Source organism: Balaenoptera ricei, chromosome 3 (genome assembly GCF_028023285.1).
Source record: "Balaenoptera ricei isolate mBalRic1 chromosome 3, mBalRic1.hap2, whole genome shotgun sequence".
Lineage (NCBI taxonomy): Eukaryota > Metazoa > Chordata > Mammalia > Artiodactyla > Balaenopteridae > Balaenoptera > Balaenoptera ricei.
Genome location: NC_082641.1, coordinates 157090682 through 157100003, shown reverse-complemented (window position 1 = coordinate 157100003; position 9322 = coordinate 157090682).

Here is a 9322-nt window from a genome sequence, read left to right as displayed (position 1 = left end):
AAAAAAAACTACCATCAGTTTCTTAACATGTAATTTATTTGTAAAAGTCAACCAGAACAATCTGAATTCAATCATCAGCTCAGGAAGCAGATTCCATGACATTTTTTCCCCCTAAATGCTAAATGACACAGGCAGCGATAAAATATGCAGAGAAAGAACCATGTCACAGAAGATGTGACAATTTTGATAAATGATGATAAACTGTGATGTAGAACAGCCGTTTGTAAGCTGCTGTTTTCAAAAACATGTATTTTAATGATGATTTTTGCCAAATATCATTTTAGAGGGATATTCTGTAATAAAACCATTGACAAACAAACTTGGTACCTTATTATAAATTAGAACAGAAATGTATTTAAGTTTTCAGCAAACTTGTAATTTTGCTTTGAATGAGAATGCATTTTAGATCCAGTCAGTTCCTTACAATGTTAAACACAGTCATCATCTGACCCAGAAATCCCACTCCGAGGTATAAAACAGAAATTAAAACATACTTTCACACAAACCCTTGTACATGAATGTTCGTACATGCAACATTATTCATAAAAGACAAGAAGTGCAAACAACCCAAATGTCCATCAAGTGACATATAATATCAATAGAACAGAATATTATTCAGCAATAAGAAGGAATAAAGTACTGATACATGCTACAATACGGATGAACCTTGAAAATATTATATTAAGGAAGCCAGTCACAAGAGGCTACATATCATTATGTTTATATGAAATATAAATTCTATTTATATGAAATGCCCAGGATAGGCAAATCCATAGAAATAAGATGTAGATAAGTGGTTGCCTAGGGTTGAGAGTGTAGAGGGAATGGAGAATAATTGCTAATGGATATAGGGTTGCTTTCTGGGGTAATGAAATGTTCTAGAATTGTGCACGGTGATGGCTGCACAACTCTCTGGCTATACACAACCTCTGAATTGTACACTTTAAGTGGGTGAACTGTATGTGAACTACATCGCAAAAAAGCTATTTAAAATGCCAGTTAAAAAGGCCAGTCAGGGGCTTTCCTGGTGGCGCAGTGGTATAGAATCCACTTGCCAATGCAGGGGACACGGGTTCGACCCCTGGTCCAGGAAGATCTCACATGCTGCGGAGCAACTAAGCCCACGAGCCACAACTACTGAGCCCAAGTGCCACAACTACTGAAGCCCGCGCGCCTAGAGCCCACGCACCGCAATGAAGAGTAGTCCCCGCTCGCCGCAACTAGAGAAAGCCCACACACGGCAACAAAGACCCAACGCAGCCAAAAATAAATAAATAAATCAATTTACTTTTTAACAAAAGGGCCGGTCATGTTGTAGCTGTTTATAACTTGTATAGACTTTTCAAAGTCTAAATCCCTAATTATTAAAATATGTTTCTTACTGTCCACAAACCTCATTTCATTTCCTTACATAAAACCATCTGCCTATTCCACTATAAATACTACACGTAGTGAAAGAAAGTGCTTCTAAAATTAAATCATGTTTTCAAAACAGATTTCTCCTTAATATATTTAATTTTAATGATTCGCATGTGAATTATCCACACTTTCCATTAACTATGGTTAAATTTTCAATCTCAGATAAGTATCCCCCAATACAAAAGCACATTAACAGGCCATTCCTCTCCCAACACAAGCTGTGTGGACTAAATTTTTAACGTATTAGCTTGAATTTTAAAAAGCAAAATTAAGGAGGCAGATCTGTAAGAAAAGCAAGCACATGAAGTCTCAGAATTTTAGAATGGAAAATATTTTCAAGATTGATCCTCTTCAGGACTACCGAAACTTTAATATCTAAGAACTAACCCCAGGAATTTTGTGATATTCTCATATCACCTTACTTTTTAAATTTTTATTGGAGTATAGTTGATTTACAATGCTGTGTTACTTTCTGCTATACATACCTTACTATTTTGCCTTATTATTTATATTTACATTAAGTTCATTCCTTTCTTTTCTTTTTAACTTAGCAATGTATGACACAACATCAGTGAACTTATAGGTTTGGTAATCTATCTGTACTAGTCTAACAAACATTACAATAAATAAAATTTTAAATGGTGATGTGTCTATCACTTAAAAACATCTTGCACATGACCAGTACTACATCTACCACACTATGGGAAACACTGATCTAGTTTTATATTCTAATTTTATGGGTGAGAAAGTTGAACTTCCTGGTGACTCTCAAAAGTCTGTGCACATCAGAACCTCCTGGAGGGTTTGTGTTAAAATAGAGAGTGCTGGGCTCTTCCCCAAGAGCGTAGGTCTGGGGTAAGGTCTGAGAATTTACGTTTCTAACAAATATCTAAGTGGTACTAATGCTGCTGGCCCAGGGACCGCCCTTCAAAAACCACTGACCCAAACCTACTAACCCCAAATTAGTCAGACCCGAATTTAAACTAGAACCCAAACTTCTCTTAGATGCTCTTATAATTATATGCTCTATCAAACATGTTTAATGTTGCTGAATTTTATTCACCTTTCACTTAATTTTACTCTTTTCAATAAAGGTGACTATTAAATGCTAAAGATCAGGTTTATACATTTTTAAGACTTCAGAGTTGTTATAAAATAGTGATTAATAAAAATTTAAGGAAAAGAACATTACAATCACCTTTGAGGACCCTGAATCCCTTTTCTTGTTCACATACCCTCCATTAGTCCTTTGAGATAAACATTATCTTCAAGTCTGTGTCTTATCATTCACTTGCTTTTCTTGTTAATTTTCTCATAGCTATATCTCTAAATAATATATTGTTTAGGTTGTATGTTCTGAGCTTTATACTATATCTTTTTATGCTATTTACTTTTTTATTCAATATGATGTTTTTGAGATGTAGCCCTCGGTTTTTATCAGTAATTCATTGCTTTCATGGAGGGACACTATTTCATCTACAAGAAAACAGCACTAAAACTGTTGACTATTTTTTTTCATTTTGAAAAAATCAGAGGTAAAAAAGAAGTTGCAAAAATAGTACAGAGAAGTCCTATGTATGCTTCATCCAGTTTCCTCCAATGGTTACATCTTACCTAACTATATTACAGTATCAAAACCAGCAAACTGGTTTTGGGACAATGCTTGTGTATACTTTCATGCCATTTTACTATATATGCAACTCTCAATTTTTAAGTTCTTTTTTCTTTTTTTTTTTTTCTCGCGGGCCGCCCAGGCCGCGAGACCAAGAGCCGCGGGGGCCGGGCCGGCGCGCCGCCCCCGCCCCGCCTCAGGCCGCCCGCGCTTGGGCCGCCGCCCGGCGACGCGAGGCCAGTCCCACCCCGCCCCCACCCCCGCCGCCGGCCCGGGGGTCGCTCACCTTCCGCGTTGCCCCAGACCACCATGCCCGGGCACAGCCGCCTCCTCCGGCCTCGCTGGCCCCGCCGCCGCCACACGGTGCCCTCGCCTGGGGAGGGGAGAAGGGCCCGGAAAGGAGTCGCACCGCCGCGCCGCGGTCCACGCCCGCCCCACGCTCGCAGCGGCCACACTGAGCGCGCCCAATGGCTGCTCTGTCCCTCCCCCTCCGACGGGCGCGCGCGCCGCGGCTCCGCCCCGCCCCTCCCCCTGCGGCGGCCAGCGCGCTCCCAGGCTCCTCCCCGCCCTTCCCCACCCGCGGCGGTTCCGGCCCCGGCTCGCACTCCGCCCCGCGCTGCGCAAGTGCCCGCCTCGCGCCTAGCCTCGGGCGACCCTGAACCACCGGCGCGGCGCCCCTCCCAGGCCCGCCCGCGGAGGTCAGCCCCTCCGCTGCATGGGACCTTCTCGCTCGCGGGGGCGGAGAGGAGCACGGCGCCGGCCCGCCTTCCGCATCCCGAGACCTGCGCGCCTCCCGCTGGGGTTGATGAGCTGTTCTCCTCTCCGCGAGTCCCCGCCCCACGCTGCACTCCCCAGTCCGGGAAGACACTAGTTCAGGGACTGACCATGCTTAATCAAGATCATTCTATTGATATTAATGAATATCTGAGTTACTTCCTTTATTCCCCCCCCCCGCCAATTAAAGACAATGCTCCTACCTATTAGAAAAATGAAAATCCAAACACTGACAGCCCCAAATACTTGCAAGAATGTGAAGTATTAGGAACGCTCATTCATTGCTGGTGGGAATGCAAAATAGTACAGCCATTCTGGAAGAGAGTTTGGCAGTGTCTTACAAAACTAAACATACTCTTACTATATCATCCAGCAATCGGACTCCTTGGTATTTACACAAAGGAGTTGAAAAATTATGTCCACATCAAAAACCTGGACACAGATGTTTCATAGCAGCTTTATTCATAATTGCCAAAACTTGGAAGCCACCAAGATGCCCTTCGGTAGATGAATGGGTAAACAAACTGGTGCATCCAGATAATGGAATATTATTCAGCACTAAAAAGAAATAAGCCATCAACCCATGAAAAGATATGCAAGAACTTTAAATGCTTATTACTAAGTGAAAGAAGCCAATCTGAAAGGCTACATACATACTCTTTGATTCCAACTAAGTGATACCATAATGGTGGATAATGTCATTAGTCAAAACCCATAGAACATACAACACCAAGCGTGAATCCTAATGTAAACTATGGACTTTGGGTGCTAATGAAGTGTAAATGTAGATTCATCAATTGTAACAAATATACTTCTCTGCTGAGTAGTTGATAATGGTGGAGGCTATACCTATGTGGGAACAGGGGGTACATGGGAAATCCCTGTACCTTTCACTCAATGTTGTTGTGAACATAAAACTGCTCTAAAAAAATAAAGTCTACAAACTTTAAGCTATAAGATGAATAAGTTCTGAGGTTCTAATGTATAGCATGGTGACTAGTTGATAACACTGCAATGTATAACTATAATTTGCTAAGAGAACTTAAAGGTTGACCCCCAAAACATATACATATATATTTATATATTCCTCTTTACCATAAATGTACGGCTGTGCGCCTGGCTTCTCTAATCTCTTCCAATCATCTATTTTTATTTCTGCTCAGTACCATGCTGTCTTAATTGGCAGAGTTTTATAATAGCGAGTCTTAATATCTAGTAGGTCAAAAATCCCCAATTCACTCTTCCATTTGCTGCTAAGAATCAGCTCGCATGTTCTATGTGGGGGAGGGAGGTGAAGGAAATTCATTTTAGCTTCATAAAACCTCTAAAACAATTTGGGGAGAATCACATCTTCTGTGGATTGAAATTTTCTATTGAAATAAGATTTATTTCTCCATTCCTTTAGTTTTTCTTAAGTGTCTTTGTTCTATAATTTTCTCCATATAGTTGTTGCCTATTCTTGCTAGAGTTATTCCTAGGTACTTTATAACTGTGATAATATTATAAATGGTATCTCATTGCCTTTTCTAAATAGTTGTAGCAGAGTACAGAAATGCAATTGATTTTGTATATTGATTTTGTTTGCAGTATACTTGCTAACCACTTTTATTCATTCGAATACTTCATCTGTAGATTCTTTTGGTTTTTCTACAGGGACAAGATATCCTCAATGACTAGTGATAGTTTCTTCTTCTCCAATGCTAAGAATTCTTCTTTTTCTTCCTGTGTAAGACTTCCTATATAATGCTGCAAAGAAGGATTATATTATCTTGTTGGTGAAAGGTGTCTTATCTTGTTTCAATATTACAAAAGAATGTTTTCAATGTTTCACCATTAAATATCACATCTGCTGAATACTTATACCTTCTAATGATAGTCTGTTCATTTTGTATCATGAATAGATACTGAATGTTATGGAATGCATTTTCTATATCTCCTGAGATTAAATTTTTTTTTAAATCAAGAATTCAGTGGGGGACAGATGGATTGAGAGTTTGGGGTTAGCAGACGCAAACTATTATATATAGGATGGATAAACAACAAGGTCCTACTATACAGCACAGGGAACTAAATTCAATATCCTGTGATAAACCATAATGGAAAAGTATGAGAAAGAATGCATATATATGTAACTGAGTCTCTTTGCTGTACAGCAGAAATTAACATTGTAAATCAACTGTACTTCAATAAAAAACTTACTCTGCACCCATAATGTGTCACACTGTTCTAGACAGTAGAGGCAAAGCAGTGACCAAACAGATGAAAACACTTGCCCTCAGGGAGTTCACCTTGTATTAAAGGAGAACAAACACAATGAATAAATAAAATGCATAGTTTGTTACATATTGATCAACACAAAAGGCAAAAATGAAGTAGAGAGGGGAACAGGTAGTGTGGGGAAGGAGGTCTGCAACTTCAAATGCAGTGGTAGGAATGGGCGTCATTGACAAAATGACATCTGGCAAGAGCCTGCAAGCAGAAACAAGAGCATAGGCATAGCTTGTATGCAGTAAGCACTGCAAGGCAATATGAAGTTCTGTTACAAATTCTGTGAAGGAAAAGTGAATTTCTGAGTAGGTTCACTGGAAAATATAAATGTTAACATACTATTTTAGTTGCTAATTCCCTATCACAAGCAATGAAGCTTAAAAATCTTACATCAACTATTAAGTAAATTAAAAAAACCGCTGAAACCATTATAACCACCAGTAGTACCAAAGTAGCATTCTTATTAAAAGTGTGAAAATAACCATTTCAACATAGAATACAGAAAGATAACAAAAGTTATTCTGTTGTTCAAAGTAAATTATTATAAAATTTCAACTTGGGTCACAGAAGCCTATCAAAAAAATAAGTATGGGAAAAGCATAAATGGAAAAAAGAAATATTCACAAGTACAAGACCTAAAACTCATTGTAAGTACTCCCCATAAGTTATCTGACCCAATCCAGGGCTAACACTCTAAAGAAACATGAAAACAAAAAGACAATCACTCAGACACCAGATGACAGAAAGAGGAAAGGAATCGTTTCAAAGATGTGTTACAGAAAGTTCAAGTACAAAATTTTCAAATGAATATTGAGAATGCAAAAGGAAAACAGACCCAGCAAGTCTAACTAGCAAAGAAATAAATAAGCAAAGACAAAAAGAGAAGTACATCTAAACACACAAAGACTGACCAAAAGAGAATAAGGAAACTCCTAAACCAAAAGGTCACAGAGGTGTCCTATCCAACATTAGCTCATAGGATGATGATAGGTGTTTATGCGGGGGGGTGGGGGGTGTGAATAGGTCAAAGTTAATCTATTAGATTCTTTATGCAGTACATCTCAGAATCTTTCAAAATGCCACTGTGAATTATGAATCACTAACCTACTTTGGGGGTAGGGTATGGGGGGCACAGAGTAAGTACACATAAGAATGTAGTCTTTCCCATGCCAGCTCACCACGGAACCCTTTATTTTGGCCAAAAACAAAAGTCTGTGAGAAAAATGTTGTCCTAAAGGATGGTAAGACAGATGAAATTCATAAATTGCTTTGTAGAGTTAAAGGAATGCTAAAAAAAAAAAAAAAAATTTAAGGACTTTCTGGTTGTTGTTTTTTTCTTTTATTATTGGTAGAAAGCCAGCCAAGAATCAGTTGGACTTACAAACATGAGTACATGGATGAATAAAAGATAGAAAAGAGAATAAATCAAAATTCTGAAATATTTTACTGAAGGGGATATTTGGATACAAATTTTGTTATGAAGCAGTCCAACTATGCTAAAGTAAAGAAAGAAAAATGCAAGGGTTGTACTCGTCCTAACTGACAAAAGTGAAATAAATCACCAGGATGGAATGGTATCCAACCAGAGTTCTGGATGCTCTTGAGGACGACTATGAATCTGTAGGCAAAGTTAGATAGAATCATCCAAATAGCCCCAAATTTGGCTCCTACAAAGGCTCCGGAGAAGACCCAATAAAATAAGATTCATTGTGGATTTGTTGGAAGTATAGGGTAGGTTGAGGGAATTTTTAATTAAGAATAGACTCAGACACTGAAGTAAAAATAACCTAATAGAAGAAACACCGTAAAGTTATAGAATCTATAGATATCTGTATTAATTCTATATCTATAGGTAGATTCTGTATCTATAAAGAGAAATAGATATAAAACACCTGAAATTTTTTGAAGTGGTAAATAAACTGAGGCAGGAAATAATATTTATTTAGACTTTCGACACATCTTAGACAACATTCTTCAACAAAGGCTTAAAATATTAAATCACTATCAAAAGAAATATTCTGCCCCAGATAGGAAAGTGGCTTGGTGGCAGAAAACAAAAGGAAGAAATAAGCAAAATTTCAAATATAGTTTATCTCGGGATATTAGTGAAAACTAGTCTCATTTGTATAATATTGAAAAATGGAGCACATGGCAAATGTTCAGGTTTAGAAATGAGCAGTGAAATGCCAAGCGCCAGAGATAACCGACGGAGAGTTATTTATTTATTTAGTACAGTCCTGGCAATGACAAGGGTCATAGCCAGTATGATCCACGACATTCAAGGAAGCTCTCCACGTGCCAAACACCACCTGAGTCACTGTATGTGCATGACTTTGTTTAGTCTTCACAACTTCCTACAGAAGTAATTGCCATTTTATTCCATGAGTTTACAAGCTAGACAGTAAAGGCTCAGAGAGGAAAGTAACTCCCCCAAAGATCACTAAGGTAAGTAGGTGGCAGTAATAGTAGCTACTAAATGATAGAGCTAAAATTTGAAACCTGGCAACTGACCCCAGAATCCTTACCTACTTTGGGGGTAGGGTATGGGGGGCACAGAGTAAGTATGCATAAGAATGTAGTCTTTCCCATGCCAGCTGACCACGGAACCCTTTATTTTGGCCAAAAACAAAGCACTGCGAGAAAAATGCTGTCCTAAAGGGTGGTAAGTCAGATGAAATTCATAAATCACTTTGAAAGGTTAAAGGAATGCTAAAAAAAAAAAAAAAAAAAATTAACTACTGCACCAATGGTTCTCAAACTTGAGCATGCATCAGAATCACCTGGAAGGTGTGTCAAAGACAGACTGCTGGGCCCCATCCCCTCGAGTTTCTGACTAAGCAGATTTTGTGGGTTCCGAATTTCTATTTCTAACAAACTGATGTTTCTGCTCAAGGGCCCACACTTGGAGAAATATGGTCCTAAGCCACAGGTGGTGAAACAAAGAAAGCAAGAGATCACGATAAGAATGGTCTCGGGAAAAGGAGAAAACCTAGGTGAAGAAAGCTGGCGTGGAATTAAGGAAAGGAGGGATGAATCATCCAGTAAATGGGGTCCAGCTAAAATCACATGGAAATTTTCCTGGGCCTTTTGCTCCCTGGGTGGGCAAAGAGTCTTCCTGGGACCTCAAACAGCCTAAAACTATTCAACCCAGCTTCGGGCACAGTAGAAATTTAATGGCAAAAGGATGTCCCCACGTTCAGGATCTCTGTACTCTGGCTACCACCACAAACCTTACCCACTGACAATGCC